The sequence below is a fragment of the Archocentrus centrarchus genome, chromosome 16 (genome assembly GCF_007364275.1).
Source record: "Archocentrus centrarchus isolate MPI-CPG fArcCen1 chromosome 16, fArcCen1, whole genome shotgun sequence".
Classification (NCBI taxonomy): Eukaryota; Metazoa; Chordata; class Actinopteri; order Cichliformes; family Cichlidae; genus Archocentrus; species Archocentrus centrarchus.
This window is the reverse complement of record NC_044361.1, coordinates 31,369,813-31,389,599: the sequence shown is the minus strand read 5'-3', so window position 1 is coordinate 31,389,599 and position 19,787 is coordinate 31,369,813. Positions and strand designations below refer to the sequence as shown.

The following is a 19,787-nucleotide window of genomic DNA, read 5'->3' as shown; positions in this document are numbered from 1 at the left end:
AAAATGCTACTTTTTGAAAATGGAGCACTGGCACATGCTCACCATAGTTGTGGCTCTTTTATCCACACTGCAAACTTGTGCCCTGGCAATGGAAACTACAGCGTTTTCAACGTGTTGTGTTTTTGCGTAAACCTGTAGATCTTTTAGATCTTGTAGATCTTGAATGCATTACTTTTCAAAAATTAAAAAAAAATGGCAAAATGACACCATTTCCACTGAAAATGCTCTCATATAAACAGGGCCTAAGATGCCGAATTACAGTTATTTGCAGTCTTTAACAGAGAGATTTGTTTTTTTGTTTTGTTTTGTTTAACACAGAAAGACCCTACTGCATTTAAAAATAAGAACTGAACGTATAAACTCATCAGAAAAGTGCTTACTAAGAGAATGGAATAGGGGCCGTGGCCCTTCTTGCCACAGACTACTATATAACTGGACTTTATTGAAGTCAGAGAAGTTGCCTCCTGCTGGCCTGCTGCTTTGAAAGAAGGTGGGTTTAAGGCACTTAGTCACAGGTTTCACTTAACTAACCTGGGAGTTATGTTCTTTAATCTACAGTCTACGTGAAAGATTATCAAACTGTAAAATATCAAAATGAGCAAATATTTTTAAGGGCGTAGGATTGTGAAATTCAGGGCCAATATCAACATTTAAGATAACAATTTGGCCATTATTTTGTTTCATAAGTTCACTCAATAAATCAATATCTTAAAAATTTTCAAAAAAATATAACACTTTTCACAAATTATATGTTCTCTTTCAATTTATAATTACATTTTGGGAATAAGTGATTTCATCACTGAACTTTGCTTTCAGTATACCTAAGCTTTTTTAGATACAATTGAAACATGACTATACTGTCAAGTTACTGATGTATGTGGATGGAGAATGATGTGTTATAACCTCACTTTTACAACAGAACCCTGTAAAAAAAAATGGTATAAGAGAGATCAGAATGTGCACAAATAAGCTGAAGAGTGAAAGGAGGTCAGACACAGTCAGGTTATTGTTTATTCTTGATCATCTTTACAGCACCATTTTTAATGATCTTCCAGCAGTGCAGAGACTAGCTAGCTGTTGCAGATTTTGTGATTCAGGAGTGTCTGTAACCTTAAAACCATGCTGTATAACATCACTGACTCTTGGTCTCAGTAACCAGCTGCTTTGCCTTTTTTTCTTTCATCAGACCATGCAGAAATACAGCTGCCGTCCTTCTCCACAGCGTTAACTACATTATAGAATTTTGCTATTTTATGTCCCTTAGCTTCAAGAGCATCAATTAGGTCCTGAGAAGAGAAGAGAAGAGAAGAGAAGAGAAGAGAAGAGAAGAGAAGAGAAGAGAAGAGAAGAGAAGAGAAGAGAAGAGAAGAGAAGAGAAGAGAAGAGAAGAGAAGAGAAGAGAAGAGAAGAGAAGAGAAGAGACATGGAACAAAAGCAGCATAATTTCTTATTATATCAAATAAATACACTGAATGTTACCTTTTCACTCCTGAGTTCAAACTTTACTTCATTTTCAGGGTCGACATAAACAACTGGTGCACCGATTGCCTCATTAAGGCTCTTTCCAAACCAAAGGTGGTTCAGGATCGCCTTGGAGAGAAATAGAAAAATACATACATGGTCAAGATGTGACCATGATGATTATAGGATGAATTAGGGTGAAGTAACTTGTGACTATGCTTGCTATAGCAACAAAGATAAAAACATTTTATCTTAATGGCACTTTGTGTGATTACTGATTACAAATACCAAGGCCATTCCAGTTGTGATCCAACTCCCCCCAGACCCTCCAATCACCAGTGTCTTTGACTGAGACTTAAGCACAGCTGGGGCTGTAGAGGAGGGAGGACGCTCCCCTGAGAAATACAGCAAAATACAGGAGAAAGCTACAATCAGACTCATCACTGTTAGAAGAACAAGAACAAAATAATTGGGCCTCATCCAGAAACAGCATATACACACAAATCTGTGTGTAATTCATCTGTAGAAACATTTCACTCACAAATCAGTGATTAAACATTATTTTTATACCCACAATTGTACATTTTCCACAAGCAAATTAAATAGTGCCTCTGACTACGCGTGCGGGAAAAATGAAGGTCGGACTGTCTTAGAATATATTAATACTGCATACACTACTGCTATTACAAAATAATCGTAATGATATTATAATTTCTTTTTATTTATAGTTTTCCAAAACAATATCAGCCACAAAATGCTCAGAATTAGATTTTTTTTTAAATTAACACCATTATGCAAAGGATTGTAAAACTCAAAGGTATGTCACATCTACAGTATCTGCTTCTCAGACTAATGTCTCTCCCACACCTCGGCCTCAGCCATCTATTGCAGCTCAGCAGCCTCAACCACTAATTGAACCCTCGGAGAGGTATCTGCCTATTCCTGAAGTCTTCACTGGTAAGTTGGAGAAAAGTGGAGGATTTCTGACTCAATGTTCTTTGGTGTTTAAACAACAAAGCCAAACACAGATGCTCATAAATTGTGTAAATAGCATGGTAAGTGGAGTGTGGCGGATTATTCTGTTGACTTCTCGATTTTGACTGAAGAAGCAGGGTGAAAGGAAAAGGTACTTTTTGCATGGACTACGTATGAGAAGTGAATTGGCTGCCAAAGATCTCCCTGACTCATTGGATTCTCTTATTTCTATGAATATAAGATTGATCACATTTGGGAACACCATCCAGCTGCTAACTGTAACTCCCAGGTTTCACCACGGTGAGCTGTTTCCTGCTCCAGAGGAGTTTCCTCGGAGAGGCTCAACAGAAGAAACTGTAGGTTAGGAGATGAGGGTGAACCCATGCAATGTGGGAGAGCTCGGGGGCATAAAAAAAAAAATGTAATGCCTACGGAAGTTAAAAGACAGGACCCAGCAGTAAAGGTGGGGGTACTAGCAAGCAGAATAAACAATGACAATGTTTCCTTGATCAGACATTTTTAGCTGAGGAATTCACTATTCCCTTGGAACAGTTGCCTGAGCCTCTCCAGGTCTCAGCCCTGAATGGATCTCATCTCTTGAAAATAACCAACAGAGCTCTCTCATTCTCTTTCACACTTTCAGGTAACCACACTGAACAAATCCAGCTTTATGTGTTTTTGAACACATAAAGCTGGACACATAAACTCCCCTAATTCTTGGTCACTTTTGGATCAGTAAACAAAACCCAAATATTGTCTGGAGTCGCAACAGTATAATTGACTGGAGTTTATTCTGTCTCCAACATAAATTCAAGTCTGTAACCTCACCTGTCAAAACTTGCTCACCTGCCAAGCTTTCAGAACTGCCTGATTTATCACGTGTATCATCCAGATTAATAAGGTGGGCAATGAATGGAAGATGGCTTTCAACACTCAAGGTGAAAAAGAGTGAATTCTCTGTTTACTGCAAATGGACAAATCAAAACAGATCCAGTGAAGGTCCAAGCAGTAGTTAACTGGCCAGTTCCACCCACCTGGAAACACCTGCAATGCTTCCTAGGCTTTGCCAATTTCTATCGTCAATTCATCTGCAACTTCAAGCTGACATAGCGCAAGAGGCAGGGTACACCCTGCACAGGTCGCAGCCTCTTGCAGGGCTAACACAGAGAGACAGACAACCATTCACACTCACATTCACACTTATGGGCAATTTAGAGTGACCAATTAACCTAACCCCAGTAACTGCCTGTCTTTGGACTGTGGGAGGGAAACCCACGCAGACACATGCAAACTCCACACAGCAAGAGGCCCGGGCCAAGGTGGAATCGAACCCAGACCTTCTACACGTCATTCTAGCTGTGAGGCAGTAGTATATGTGAGGCACACATATTCATAATAATTAAAAACTGAGTGAGTGGCCTCCTAGACTAGCATCTCCAAAGTGGGTGACATTTTTATTTCCTGAATCTGAGGATTCTGTGTCATAATGTTACGAAAGGCTTATGTGGATATGTGAACTCACATACTTACAGAACATAAATATGTCCTATATTGAAAATAATTACTGGAAAAAAATACTCTTTGTGGCATTATTTTTCAAAGAATCCTCACTGTGCCTCGGCATCTTCACAATGCTCTGCCCTGATTGCTTGTATTTTGCAAATATTAAATATAAAATGCATCCTGCTGGTCCTTTACCAGAAGAGATGCTACCATTTCTTCCACAGAAGTCAGACAGCTGGTTGTTGAGGATGATTCCAGTACTTGGAGAGAAGACCTTGGAGCCAAATCTATAAACAAAAAATATTAATTATAACCAACATAGTCCTTGGAGTAGAGAAATATTCTAAAAATTTGTTTCTGCAAAATATTTTAAAGCTTTTCAATCCTTCAGATTCAAATAAACAGTAAGATTTGGTTCCTAACAGTGGAACAGAACCATCCGGATACTGACATGGCATTGATGGTGCTGGTGACAGACACAGTAGATCCATCTTCAGCCAACACAGACACATGTGTGGTACCGATGCTGTCAACATACGCAGTGCGGTTGTAGTACTCGTCATCATGAGTCTCATCAATTATGTTTTTCCAAATGAGGTTGGCAAAACTATCCTCTGTGAAATTCTTTGCCATCTGTATGAACTACAGAGCATCAAAAAACAGAGAAAATACAGGAATATCCATTAAAAAATGTATTAAAAAATATTAAATACTAAAATACTTAAAGTTACTCATAAATCTTAACTGGGCTCTATGCAGTCCTGTGAAAAACATGCACCCTTACTGCTTCCATAAGAATTTAGAGGGTAAATAGCAGCCAGGTCCTCCTAACCAAATGCAGTTTATTAACTGATCATCAGCAAGTGTGAGCACCTGTATAACAGCAGATGTTTTGGCAGTTTGATGGTCTGGAGCATTCAGGTGTGTGTTACCACAATGTCACAAACTTTCTAGGAGTGGACATCCCAGCCAATTCACTGCACAGTCAGACTGCTCTAATGCTCAAAAAATGCAAAAAACCCGAGATCTGTTCACACCATAACCAATTACTAATGTAAATACATATACAACATAAATACAAAACACAACAGAAAACCTTCACTCGAAGTTAAACCTACACAAGTCAAACCATGTCATTGAATTTTAAGGGGTAAACACAAGTGCCTTCCCCTACTTTAGGTGACTACAACTCAACTTTACACATACATGATAGTCTTAACAGCACAAAGGAGGACAGTAAATATAACAAGACTCACTGAATTCAGAGAGCCTGCATAGTCTTTCAAATAATGCAAAAATGCCATAGCTGTGCTCTGAAACCCATTCTTTGGCTTGTGCTGTGCACAGTTTCCAGCTGTATTGGACAAAGTGTGCCAGTCAGGGGCACTTGAGAGTGCAATGATAAAATTCAACACAATTGAACTTTAACACAGGACAGCACAGCAGAGTGTGGCATGAATGTGCGCAACCAATGGAATATGCAGGATAAAGACAGGCGGGTGCATGCAGTGCATTACCAACTGCAAAAACTTAGATTGTATTGGCAGAGCGCAGCGGCCAACGCAAAACAAATTTTAGGCCATTCACTCAACCGAGTGGTGAGCACAGCGTATGCTGCTTTCTATATAAAAGGGCCTTAAACTTCTAGTTTCTCTACAGATTCCAATTTTTTAAACATTCTGGTGAACAGGCAAAAGCTATAAAGCAAAATAGATCAATTTATTAGTAGATTTTGATAACAATGCAAATAATATTCCCTTTTTGAAGCCAGGACCTTTACTTTTCAATATTTTACACATCTGTATTTAATGTTTTGCACTGCAGTATTTCTACTTTTATTCTAGTCAAGGATCTAAATACTTCTTCCACCACTGTTTGAGCCATAACTTAATGTAACTACTAAAAAAAATTGTATTCTATGCAACAAAAGCAGGTGAAAAATTTCTTGGTAGTATTTCATGAAACTTACTTTATCTGGGTTGAACTTTGGATCTCGGATATATTTCTTTAATCCATTGGCAAATTTTAAAGCTTCAGTATAACGGTGATAAAATAAAATCTTTTCGTCAGTTGTCTTAGGTTCTGAACTCATATTATATCCTGAAAATATAAACATATGTTATTTCTTTTATATACATAAAAAACATTCTCAGTGTTTCACACTTGTTAAGATTTGTTTCTTGAATGAAACAATATATTGATTTATTTGAACAGCTCAGTGCAACATAGTTAATTTATCTAGAAAACTTAATTTTGTGATTTCAAAGTGTAGGTGAGCAGCAGCTCTGCAGTCAGTGTCTGACAGGAACCTTTCATGATGTTGAGGATGAGGCTAAGGATGGCTCCTCCTGCAGGGGGTGGGGGGAAGTACATCTGGTACTCTCCCAAAGGAACAGTCCACGCATCAGTCACTGTAACTTTATATGATGCCAAGTCCTGCAGTGTGAGTGTTCCTCCTGAAACACATTGAAACAAATGGTTCTGCTAACGCATCTTATAATCAAGACCTTTAATCAGAGTAGCTCACAGTGTAGCCTGTGAGGGATCATGGCAGAGCTTTGCAGAGCCAATTGATTTATTCATTTGTAATTAGATCATTGTGTCTGGCAGATATAGAAAATGATCAGAAAAGAGAGCAGGATGAAACCTGTCTGATGATACCGGCTTGCTGTATGTCACGGATTAAATTCTCTGCTATGCTTCCTTTGTAAAACACATCTGGCCCCTGCTTTGCAATCATCTCCAAAGTATCAGCCAGTTTCTCAAATTTCACAATATCACCGATTTTAAGCAGGTTCCCGTTCTCATCTGAATATAACTTCCTAAAGGACAAACACAGTGAGGGAAAGCTGAAATATTCATTGTTTGCTCCTCATAATTTTGAACTCACCTTGTGGGTGTATTTCATACCGTAGTGATGTATTAGCAATGCGTGGGATCTGTAGACCTTGGACATAAGGAATAGGGAACCCTTCTCTGGCCAGTCGGATGGTCGGCTCAAAGAGGGTGGCCCACGGCAACTTCCCATAAATCCTGTGTGCCTCTGCATAACCTCGAATTTCCCCGGGTACCCCGATCCATCTGCTGTCTGGTTAGATGAGTAATGGATAGTCAGTACTGGAAAGTAAAATATACATTCACTCATGTATTGAGTACACCGTATTGTCTCAGACTTTAATGCCCAGAGATGACATTTGTTATAATTTGGTGCTATATAGTTAAAAAAAAATTTATTGATTCATAGCCTACTACATTTCAGAAGTAAACAGTGTACTTTTTATATATTGTGTTGGTTACCTCGTTAAATCACCACCTTATCATGGTGGGTTTATGTGTCCCAGTGATCTCAGGGGCTTTGTTGTAGGGTTGTCTTGGTTGACTTGCCTCTGCAACATCATGTGGAAATATGGGGCAATACCACTGGATTAGGAGACTGGGGTGGTGGTCCCCATCTTTCACCTATCACCTATCGGGGATAACACTACTCAGCCTCCCCGGGAATGTCTATGGCAGGGTGCTGGAAATGAGAGTTTGTCCATTCATTGAACCTTTTGTCCTGGTCCTGGGTCATAAGTGTGTGCTTTGTGTACCTGGAGAAGGTATTTGACCACATCCCTTGGGGCATCCTGCGCAGAATATGGAGTGTCTGACCCATTCTTACGTGCCATTCAGTCCCTGTACAACTGCAGCGAGAGCTTGGTCTGTTGGTAATAAGTCGGACTTTTTTCTTGTGGGTGCTGCCTTTTGTCACCGATTTTGTTTATAATGGACAGAATTTCTAAGCAAAGCCAAGTGACAAAAGGTTTCCTCAGAAACCACCTTCTGAGGCCAGAAGGTGGCCTCCGAATCTCATCTCTGCTTTTTCGGGATAAAGTGGTCCTGTTGGCTTCATCAGGTGGTGGCCTCCAGCTCACGCTGGAGTAATTCAAAGCCAAGTGTGAAGCGACAGGCATGCAAATTAGCACCTCTAAAGCCCCATTTACACAAGAGCATTTTCAGTGGAAAAGTGATTCGTTCAGACAGAAACATTTTGGAAACAATCTCTGTTTACACAGAAATGCAAGACGTTGAAAATGCTGCAGTTCCTATTGCAAGGCCACAAGTTGGCAGTCTGGATATAGGAGCCACAACCATAGTGTGTATGTGCTGTTGCTCCTGTTTTCAAAAAGTAGTGTTTTCACCCGTTTACATGGAAATGGAGACTGGAGTATTTCAGAAATGCTCCACTCTGGAGCCCATTTTAAAAAAGTATCGTTTTCACACCTTTCTCATTTAAACAGGAAACACATCAAAACTTAGCAGATTTCATCTGAAGATGTTCTCGTCTAAGCAGGGCCTAAGTTTGAGGCCATGGTCCTTAGCTGTAAAAGTGTGAAGTGCCCACTCCGCTTTGGGGATGAGTTGCACACCCCAAGTGGGGGAGTTTAAGTATCTCAGTGTCTTGGTCACGTGTCAGGGGAGATGAGAGCGGGAAATTGACAGATGGATCAGGGCTGCGGCTGCAGTGATGCAGACCCTGTACCAGCCTGTTGTGGTAAAGAGAGAGCTGAGCGTGAAAGCGAAGCTGCTGATTTACCGGTCAATCTATGTCCCTACCATCACCTGTGGTCACAAGCTTTGGGTAGTGATGGAAAAAAACAAGATTCCAGACAGAAACAGTGGAAATTAGCTTCCTCCCGAGGGTTGCTGGCCTCTCCCTCAGAGATAAGATGAGGAACGCAGCCATTCAGGAAGGGCTCAGAGTAAACCCAATACTCCTCCACATCGAAAGGAGCCAGATGAGGTGATTCAGGCATCTGATTAGGATGCCTCCTGTGCACCTCTTGGGTGAGGTTTTCTCACCATGCCCTATTGGGAGGAATGCCTCAGTGTTCCCTGGATGAGCTGGAGGAGGTGGCTAGGGAGTGGAAGATCTGGGTCTCTCTGGTTATGTAACCAGTGGCTTCTTCTTCCGTTCTCTGCGTTGTGTTAATTAATGATGATCAGGCCACCGACATGTTTTTGAGGCGATCTCCGTTTATTCGCTGACGAAACAGTAATAAAACATCACAACTCGGTTGGCGATGATTGCTTTAAGCCCTGCTCCTGCCGAATGCCATAGGAAAAAGGGGCGCACACAGCAACACATTGAACACAACAATCGATTATACAAAACATACCTGACAAAACAGTAATAAAACATCACAACTTGGTTGGCGATGATCACTTTAAGCCCCTACACAAACAAAACACACAAAGACATTATTGTCTAGTATAGCTGGATTTATGATCCCTAAACTTCCTAAACTTTCGCTCACCGCTCCCGCCGAATGCCACAGGAAAAAGGGGGAGGGCGAGCGCGAAACAGAAAACCAAACGTAGGGGTACCAAAAACAGTAACAAAAGAAATGTTCCGCACACCAACCGGAGTTATACAACCACATCAGGTAAGTTAAATAAATGAATAATTTTGTGAAATTCTATATAAATAAACATGAACATAACAGGTAGAGACAACTGTGAACCGTAAACACAATTAACAAAGAATAGGCATTGTTACACTTAGGCTGCTGCCTCTGTGACCCGGCCCCAGATAAGCCAAAGAAAATGGATGGATTGATGGTATGTTCGAAATAATATTTTGCATGTTATGTTTACCAGTTCTGGATGCACAAAGTAACACAAAAAATCTCTGCCTATCAATATTTTTGGAAGGAACTCTGACATAATGAACCATGCTTCAAGATAAGATAAGATAAGATAGTGTTTATTTGTCACATGCACAGTTATACACAGTACAATGCACAGTGAAATGTATTTTGTACCTGCAACCATATATACACACACACATATAAATAAGAAGAATAAAAATAAAAATAAGTAATTCACACTATACACTATACTCTATATACTATACACTATACACACTTTTACATGGAATTATAGATTATAAATTATAATATTTACATTGTGCAATAATAGTCCAGTTAGCGCTCAGAGTTGAGCAGACGGATGGCTTGTGGGTAAAAACTCTTCTTCAACCTTTCAGTCTTAGCCCTCAGGCAGCGGTAACGCCGGCCTGATGGGAGCAGGGAGAAGAGAGAGTGTCCGGGGTGGCTGGGCTGTTTTAGGATCTTCATGGCCCTCAGTCTGCACTGCTTGGTGTAAATGTCCTGCAGGTTGGGGAGGTTCAATGTCAGATATGAAGGCAATCAGCTCCTGTCTGAATCTCATCACCCAACTGATGAGGGATTTAGTTAGGTCTGGCCTGTGCAACAGCTCTGAGTTCAGGGAGGTGCACTGATGCTTAGTCAATGTAAAGTCAAACACCACTCATTTGTGCTTTGTTGGGTGGTAGACCCCATAATCCAAGATGTGCCATGTTCTGCTGCTACCTTTGCAAGTCTCTGTCATGGGAATCTCCTCAGCATAGCTTTTTCTAGGGTTTCTGTCATGAACTCAGTGTAATCCTGATGAAATTCCTGGTTTTTCAGCAGTTTAGGCTTTATTGCAACAGCATGTTGTTATAGTACAAAGAGTTTTTTTAAAGGAAATTACTTGCTTTATTCTTTAGCAGACAGTTCTCCAGCGTTACTATCATCTTGCACAAAAGCCTCCATCTCCTCAAGCTTAGTAAGGTAACCCAACTTGCTGACGCTTCTTGTCTTGTGCTTTAATATTTGGCTTCAACATTCTCTTTGTGGAAAATTTTATTTCTAGTTGTCACAAACTCTACACTGCAAGAATTAATCCTCTTAATAACGCAAGCTGTTGGAGTATTCTTTCACTTAGTGGAATTCACACACAGTTTTGAAACAGTACATGTACAAACCCATCTTAAGTTTCTCAGTAGAAGTCTAAATGATTCAGAGAAGCCTTTGGAGAATGTGCTATGGTCAGATTGAACCAAATTGAATTCTCTGGCATCAATTCAAACCATGTTTAGAGCAAGAAAAATGCTGAGTATGACTCAAAGAACACCATTCCCGCAGTCAAGCAGGTGCATGATGATGTCACTGCATTGAGAGAACCTCCTTCCCTGAGCCAGAATACTGGATGGGTCTTCCAGCATCGCAATAACTCAAAACATACCAACAAAGGATTTGCAAAAGAAGAAGCACATTAAAAATATGGAGTGCCTAGCCTAGATTCGAGTTGTCAAGTGACAGTCAAGAAATTACCTAAAACATGCTGCCATGGCATGCCATGGAACGGGTCCTGACTTTTGTTTGCACTTATGCGCCGAATGACAGTTCAGAGTACCCACCCTTTTTGGAGTCGCTGGGCAGGGTGCTGGAGGGTGCCCCATCCAGTGACTCTATCCTTCTGCTGGGAGACTTCAACGCTCACGTGGGCAATGACAGTGAGACCTGGAGGGGCACGACTGGAAGGAATGGTCTGCCCGATCTGAACCCGAATAGTGTCTTGTTATTGGACTTCTGTGCAAACCACAGTTTGTCCATAATGAAGACCATGTTCGAACATAAGGATGTCACCATGACACCCTAGGTCACAGGTCGATGATCGATTTTGTAATTGTATCACCAGATCTACGGCCGTATGTTCTGGACACTGAGCTGAAGAGGGGAGCGGAGCTGTCAACTGATCACTGCCAGGTGATGAGTTGCATCATGCGGCAGGGGAGGAAGCTGGACAGACCTGGCGCACCTAAACGTGTTGTGAGGGTGCGCTGGGAATGCCTGGCAGAGGCCCCAGTCCGCGAGATCTTCAACTCCCATCTGATTAGGATGCCTCCTGGGCACCTCTTGGGTGAGGTGCTCCGGGCATGTCCTACCGGGAGGAGGCCCCATGGTAGACCCAGGACACGATGGAGAGATTATACAGTATCTCTCGGCCGGCCTGGGAACGCCTTGAGGTCCCTCCGGATGAGTGGAGGTGGCTGGGGAGAGGGAGGTCTGGGCTTCTCTGCTTGGGCTGCTGCCCCCACGACCCGGCCCTGGATAAGCGGAAGAAAATGGATGGATGGATGGATGCTGCCATGGCTACAAAGGAGTCGATGAAGTACATTGTTTGTTCAGCTGTTTTTCACAGAGACCCGCAAGGGACATGGGAGAAAAAAATTGAAGAAAAAAGAGACTTTTGTGCAAAAGTTTTTAATTTAAGCCCATGATGTTGAAAGGACAGGCGAGAGATTACCAGCAAAGGTTGTCTTTAATTTATAATTCAGCGGTTACTGTTGGCCGTAACAATGTTAAATCTGTGAGAGTGTGATCCTGGCTGACTGTCTCGTTCTCACTCCTTCACTTGTAATGAGATGAAGCGGTGTCAATGAATCACCTGAACCAGTTAGGTAATTCATTTTGGGAATGAAGCAGTTGCTGCTTCGGACGTCATATGTCACATGATTTTTTTTCGTCCTGAAGCAAGTTTCAAAGCAGTGGTCCTATCGAGTTGTAAGCCCGAGGTTTGAAGCATGTATCAAAGCTTCAGTTTTACACTCTCATCACTATTCGTGCCTGTCTAACGAAATAGGTTGGTTGAACTACATAACCTCGATTAAACATCTGAGTGCTTAACAAGAGTAGAAAAGCGTCATATAAGAACTAGTCTATTTACCATTTATATGTAACAACACCGGGGATAGCAGTAAGACAATCCCAGCCATCAAGCTGACTCTCGACACCGCGGCTCTGCAGCCACTCTTGATGTGAAATCAAAGCTTGTATTGTGAGTGATGGCATAATTACCTTGAAAAAGTAATCCAATTACTGATTACTCCTTTAAAACCTAGTTACTTTACTGATTAATTAATTTTAGAAGTAACTAAGTTAGATTACAAGTTACTTTATTAGTTACATTCAACAGCTGCCGGTGTTGTGCCAAAAAGTGATTTCGATGTTTCTGTGTGCTTTATGTGTAATGTCTTTGCTTATATTGGTAAATAGAGTGCAGTCAACATGATTTATGAAGGGCTTAAACATAAAATGAAGAAATAACCTGTTTTGCAAGAATCTTTAGGAGTCTGTGTTATTGTACCTACATTATAATCAATCCATTGCTTTTTGGCCACTTAAAATATCTTTATAGAACTGTGATGTTATGTTTGTTGTGATTTCTGCAGCCTTCTGAGCCAGATTTCTGTTTTAAAATACACTTTTAATGTCAATGACAGTTTTTACCTTGATAAAAAATAAATATATAAAGTGACTTTGCCAAAAACTGAACTCAAAATAACTTGATATCATTCATGAGAGATATGTTTGCTGGGGGGCCTCCCCCATTAGCCGCAGCTCTTCGCACCACCTGTTGGGACTTGCTCTGTAAGTTTGACTGTGCCGTGCTGCGACTCCAAATGTTTCTTCAAATCTGATGTAGTGTTTTTGAAGCTAGATGATGTGGCCGACCTGGGTTACGGTGAGTGACTCCCTTTTTCTCTCTCCTCTTGCTTGCTCTCTACGTGACGTCATACCACACCTGTGGTTGATTGCAAAGTGGCGTCCCTTAGGATAAAGGCATTCGGCTTGCCCACTTCCATACATCGGCTCATTCATGCACAACTACACACACTAACAACGCCTGGATTTCGCATTAGTGTCTATATCAGTTCATTTCACCAGAGACAATCAGGGCAAGCGCAGGAGGCAAGCGTAAACTAGAAACTCATAAGCCAAAAATGAGATTATAAAATTGGTGGAAGCAAATCCAGAGATGAAGCAGAAGCAATTGCAGTGAAATTTGATATTAGACCCCAAACTGTCGGATATTTGGAAGAATCAGATTTTATCCGACTTACACTTTAGACAGATTTTTTTTTTTTTTTTTTTAATCCGACTGTAGCGATTTCTACTGTATTTGTTTTACGATGTATCTTATTTTGAAGGCATGTTTATGCGTTACCATGGTGATCAGAGAGCGCTGTGGGCAGAGACAGTGTTTCCAAGTCCTTATTATAAGCGACTTTGGGCTTGTTTTTTTTTCTAAAGTCGCTTGCAAATCTCGTGAGTCGCGGGTTGCGGTTTTTTGGGCTTGTTTTTCAACTTGGAGTTGCTTATTTGGGCTTGACTTTCTTCCCGAGTGAAACTCCTTGAATATCTCTCGCCGCCCTATAATAAAGCAAAAGACGAGTGGTAGATAGTTTGTCCCTTCCAAGCCCCCCGTTATTGCTCCTGCCCAAGTTGACCGGGCGCACACCCAAACACTTATAACAGCCCAGAGTGAGGAGGCAGCGCAAGAATGAGCCTCAGTGGGGAAAATATAGAAAAAAATATAAAGAGTGTCAGAAAGAGAGCGCACTTACAGAATGGATCCGAGCTCAGATGGGAGACAGTGGTGCTAAAAGTGGGTATGCACTATATGCAATGCATAGGGGCGCCGCACAAGAGGGGGGGCGTCAAAACGATGCAACTAAATTATTTCTGTAGTCGTATTTTCTGTATTAAACAGCTGTGCATATGAAATGATCAGTAACAGAGGAACGGTGCTCCTTTACCTCCCCTCCTCCTGTCGCCCCTCCCCCCCAAAAAATGTGTCCGCATACACCTCTGAAAGTAGCTGCGGTCCTAATGGGAGACGTATCAAAGGCATTCCCCAGATTTTGCAAGTGTGAAATATGTGCTCACCATGCTGATTTAGTTCAACATGCTAATACAGAGAAGCACACGCAAAACTATGCACCCTTCTCTTCTATGAGGCTAAGAACCATGGGTTTTACTGCTCCAAAACACAATGAGATAAAACAAAGAAGTGAGCTATACTACTATAGAGCTACAGTATACTGTTTAAAAGCGGCCTCAGTTTTACACAATGTTGTGGGTTGCCAGTTGGGCTTCTTTTGGGCTTTTTTATAGAGCTGGTTGCTTGTTTCTGTCGCAAGATCAGGCAACACTGGGCAGAGAGCCTGTTATTCGTGCTGTGGCGCGATGTAACCAGGACGCTGCTGATAGAGTTGCGAATACACAGTGGATTCACGTTTATTATTATACTTAGAAAATATCACACTTTTGATTACTGCCGTATCATTTATTTTGACGTATTTATCCGCCACACCTTAAAGGCCGGTCCGTGGAAATATTTTCGGTCAGTGGCGCAAAAAAAGGTTGGGGACCACTGTTTTAAACTTTGTGTCCTCATCTGATAAATTCAACACTCCTCAAGTCTGCAACCAAAAAGCTAGTATATGACAACGGACAGAGCTAGAAAAACTAGAAAGACTGTAAATAGTATTATGGCAGAAAAGCAACCTACCTTCTTTCCGCGCCATGGTCTCGTGGCATGACTTAAGTAGGTCAGGGTTCACCTTTGCAGGCACAGTCTCTCTGGAACTGATGATTGTTATGTTACCTTTGAAAAGATGAGATATTATTACCTGATTCTCCTGCACGGCTGACATGCTCCATAAGAATAAGAGTGAGGGTGTCTTGTTACCAGAGCTGTCCATCACAGTGAACATGCACCCTCCGCCGATGCCCGCACTCTGTGGGTTGATGACAGAGGTGCACAGCAGCGCAGCAATGGCTCCATCTACTGCTGAGCCGCCTTTCTGAAGAATGTCCCTGAGAGAGGTCAGTTATCTCTTTAGATACGACTGTTATCATTACAGTATAACGTGTGCCAGGGCTGCCACAGTTAATCTAATTTTAGTCTCAATCACGATTTTAGCATCTCACAATTAAATTAACATCACCAAGCAATACTGGAAAGAAATGAACAGTCTATAGTTTTTATGGTAGTTTAATTTTAATGTAGAGAGACAGAATGTCAACCAAAAATCCAGGAAAAAGAGACACTACATAAAAGTTATAAATTGATTTGCATGTCATTGAGTGACAGAAGTATTTGATCCACAATCAAAAAATTACTTAGAACTTGGTGGAGAAACCCTTGTTGGCAAGCACAGTGGTAAAACATTTCTTGTAGTTGATCACCAGGTTTGCACACAGCTCAGGAGCTCCCTGCCTATTTATTTATTTTATTTATTTATTTATTAAATCATCTAAAAGGATTGAGGAGATTTTGGGTTAACCGTATTAGAAATACATTGTAATGCTTTTACTATGTATTTATTTAACTTTCTTTGTATTTACTCTGCATCTTCTACAATTAAGAAAAGTCTTACATTTTTCACATTTCTTCCAACAGTAACAAATATTTTACACTTTTAGAATCTATTATATGACACACCTAAATTTCTCTCATTCTGATTTTTCCACTTTTTACAAGGGGGTATTGTCGACCAACAATGAAAAACTGTTGGTTGTCTGCTTTTTGGGGCTCTTTTTATTTTTTCGGACTACTCCCCAGCAGCTGCTTCCACTAGCAAACGGTGAAGGCCGTCGCTTGGTAGAGAAAGCGGGTTGGGTGATACCAAGTTTATGTGGGGAGAGGGGGTTTACATTATCAAATGATTAAACATGCTAGTATTTTACCCCAAATTGATAATGAATAAAGAAAAATTAACATGTTGTTCATGTAAGGTGTTTTTTGTCTGTGCCTGAGTCTCCCCCAGACCACTAGCCATGCTTGAGTGATTTTTTTTTGTTTGTTTGTTTTGAAGAGGTCTGTCATGCTATTGAGATAAATTCCTCTTTAAAAATACAGTGTCTCTATGCTTCAGTTAGAAGATACTCCCTCTATTTGGATCCACATAGATCAAACATTTGCACCTGTTAGCTTTGAGAATAAACTGTTTTGCTGAAGATGAGATTAAAAAGATGGCTGTAGAGTAAAAACTGTGGGCTCAGCAGAAGCTGAAACAGAAAATTTCCAGATTTTTTTTTATTTCTCCCACTGTAGAGCCGTGTACACACTGGAAGTAATTTGCTTATCACATATCATTTTGAAGCTGCCAGCTGGATGCTTGTGGAGATTTCAGGCTCCATTTATCTAGGTGACCCTAATGTATTTACTAACAGGTCATGTCAGTCAACAGTATTCTTGACTTTCATTGGTTGTCTCTCCAGTCTCTCGCCTTAAAATTTGTCACCGATCCCACCCACTTTGGATTGCCACCAGTTATTTTGCTCATAGTATCTTGAAGTTGCCAAACATTCATATTCTATGGTCTCTGGTCGCCATATCACTGCTTTGAGTTTGTATGTAGCAGTGGCTCTGCAGCTGGCTCTGCGTTTACTGCTGTGAGATCAGTTATGAGCACTTTGTGTGGAAACAGTGCTACCATTAGTATCTTCAGGTCAAGCCTCACAAAAGTTACCAGATGGACTTTTGATTTTCTAAAGCACTTGCCCATCAGAGCCAATCAAAATCAGTGGCAAAGCTGGCAAACAGGAACTGAGTTCATATCTTGGCAACACTTTAACTTATCAAAACCAAACTGGTATGTAGACTTTGGGCCCTTTCACAAGGAAGCACACAAAGTTTAGTGACACTCGACCTTTAGGGGGCGCTATAATTAGTAAAATGTGTTTTAACCAATAACTGCTCATGTGTTCTGACCAATAACACATGCTCATATGTTCTGAATTACAATGATATTTGTTTGCCTGCTAACATTGTCAGAGGTCTCAAGCCTGATAAGTGCCAAGTTTTGATGTTAACTGAATTCACTGAGCCACTAATATGGTGGCTCAAATAAAAAAAAAAAAACTTTTCATAGGTCTGCAGAACCATTTGTCTACAACAGTTAATCAGATTTTAATAATTTTTTTATTTATTTATGTGAGATTGCAGTTATGTCTTGTTGGTTTTAATGTCACTGCTAGCTGCAAATTTGCAAATAGCTTCAATTTGATGTCATTATACCTTTGGGGGCACTGTAATTAACCAGTGTGTTTTGCCATACAACTTGCTGGTAGATCTCAATGCCTGTTCTTTGCTGTTCTCACAACTTTTTTGCCTTGCAATTTTCACATTGGCCTTCTCATTGCTCCCTGCAGCTACATTTTCCTTTGAAATTTTACAACTTAACTGATTATCTGCCCCATCAGAATGTGTGTGCAGCACAGTGAGTGGCTCCAATTACCACCAGGAGCTCAAGTAGAGGAAAAAGAAAACTGTGATACAATCAACTGCTGAATCTGCTTTGTTGAGGACACAAACAGCTGGAGACAACACAGCCAAGTAGTTATTCCTGTTAGATGTGTTTGAAGTCCACCACCATTGGCACATGCGTAGTTGATGTATAAATGCACTGCCAAGGAGGTTATGTTTTCGGTCACGTTGGTTTGTCTGTTTGTTTGTTTTGTCAGCAGGATTACTCCAAAAGTTATGAACAGATTTCGATGAAATTTTGTGGAGTGGTTGGAAATGACAAGAGGAAGAAGTGATTAAATTTTGGTGGTGATCCGGATCACGATCTGGATCCAGGAATTTTTTTTAAGGATTCTTCACTATTGCGGGATAGGGGGTTATTGTTGTCTGGGAAAGATGAAAGATTATTTCACAGTATTTAGATACACGTATTACAGCGTCAGTGACCCTATGGCCTTGGCGGAGGTTTGTGCTCTCTGAGTGCTTCTAGTTAACTAGGCATTTTATTCAAGATAACAAATGTGTGATTTTGGGTGAAATGTCTCTCAAATAGGGACGTGGCATGAATGTTTTGCATAGAGCAGTGTTTTGTAAATCAAACTGAATTTTCTTTTATGAAATTCAGTACACTGAATTTCATAAAAGGAAATTCAGTGTGATTTCATGAAATTACATATGGGTTTCATAAAGGAGGAGAAATTATCATTTAATTAGGAATAGTTGACTTGTAAATAGATGTAGAGGGGCTAAAAAACACATTTGGATACTTCCATGATAATGACAAGAGTTAAGGGGTTCTCAAACACATTTTAGTGCTAAAGTTTGGTCTTAGAAAACTGTATTTTATGCATCATGTGAAGCATCTATTAGCACTATACTGAACAGAAAAAAAAAAGTGTCAAGTTTAAAATGTCACTCACCGTCCAATCTCTGAACATTTCCTGGAGTCTGCAGCCACTGCAGCTTTTGAGAAACTGCCAATAGGGCATTTGGAGGACAGGAGCCATTTGGACCTCAGGTGTAGGCCCACTGGAACACCCACAGTTATCCCAACCACAATCAAAGCACCCATGATGCCCAGAATCAAAAAGCACACCTTTTTTGACACAAGCATTGCCGTTTCTTCTCTGTATTACCGTCCGTAGGGTATTTCCTTTCAAATTTTACAACTGATTAACTCTATGACTAACTGGCCGAGTCGCTGCGCAGAGGTGTGTGTACACCAGTGAGTGGCTCCAACTACCACCCGGAGCTCAAATAGAGGAAAATGAAAACTGTGATACAGTCAACTGCTGATTCTGCTTTGTTGTGGACACAAACAGCTGGAGACAACACACCCAAGTAGTTATTCCTGTTATACTTGTTTGAAGTCCACCACCATTGGCACATGCATAGTTGATGTATAAATGCACTGAAAGCTGTGGCTTTTGATTGTCCATCTGCCCAACTGGTCTATGTGAAGGTCAAACATTTCTTTATTCAACACCTGTAAAGACATTACACAATGGCTGCTGAATTCTGCTTCATAGTGCTGTTATGGGATTATGGGAAGCTCATTTAATGAAATTATCTGGCCTTGTCTAAGGATGAACATGAGTGATGTTCTGTGTCAGTGCACCCAAATACACAGGTGCTACAGGCAATGAACTGCAAACAAGTACAGGAACAACTACTCAGCCCTTGTGTCTCCAGGTGTCCATGTCTGCATCCACACTAGAGTATAAGCTAGACTGTTTTTATTTATTTATTATGATTTTTTCTTTAGGGAGGTGTAACTCAAGCCTGAATTGTACGCTGGCAGCAGTATACATGACAACAACTTAAAGTGGGCTTTATATGTGTGTGTGTGTATATATATTTAACTTGGCTTTCTCCCTCTGTGTCATTAAGATGGACAGATATTATCATATCTAAAGGAAATA

General features: G+C 40.7%; 1 pseudogene; it reads right to left on the bottom strand.

The window, feature by feature from the left end:
- Nucleotides 1-988: 988 nt before the first annotated feature.
- LOC115794605 (glutathione hydrolase 5 proenzyme-like) overlaps nt 989-19,787 on the bottom strand; it is a 30,071-nt pseudogene continuing 11,272 nt past the window's right edge.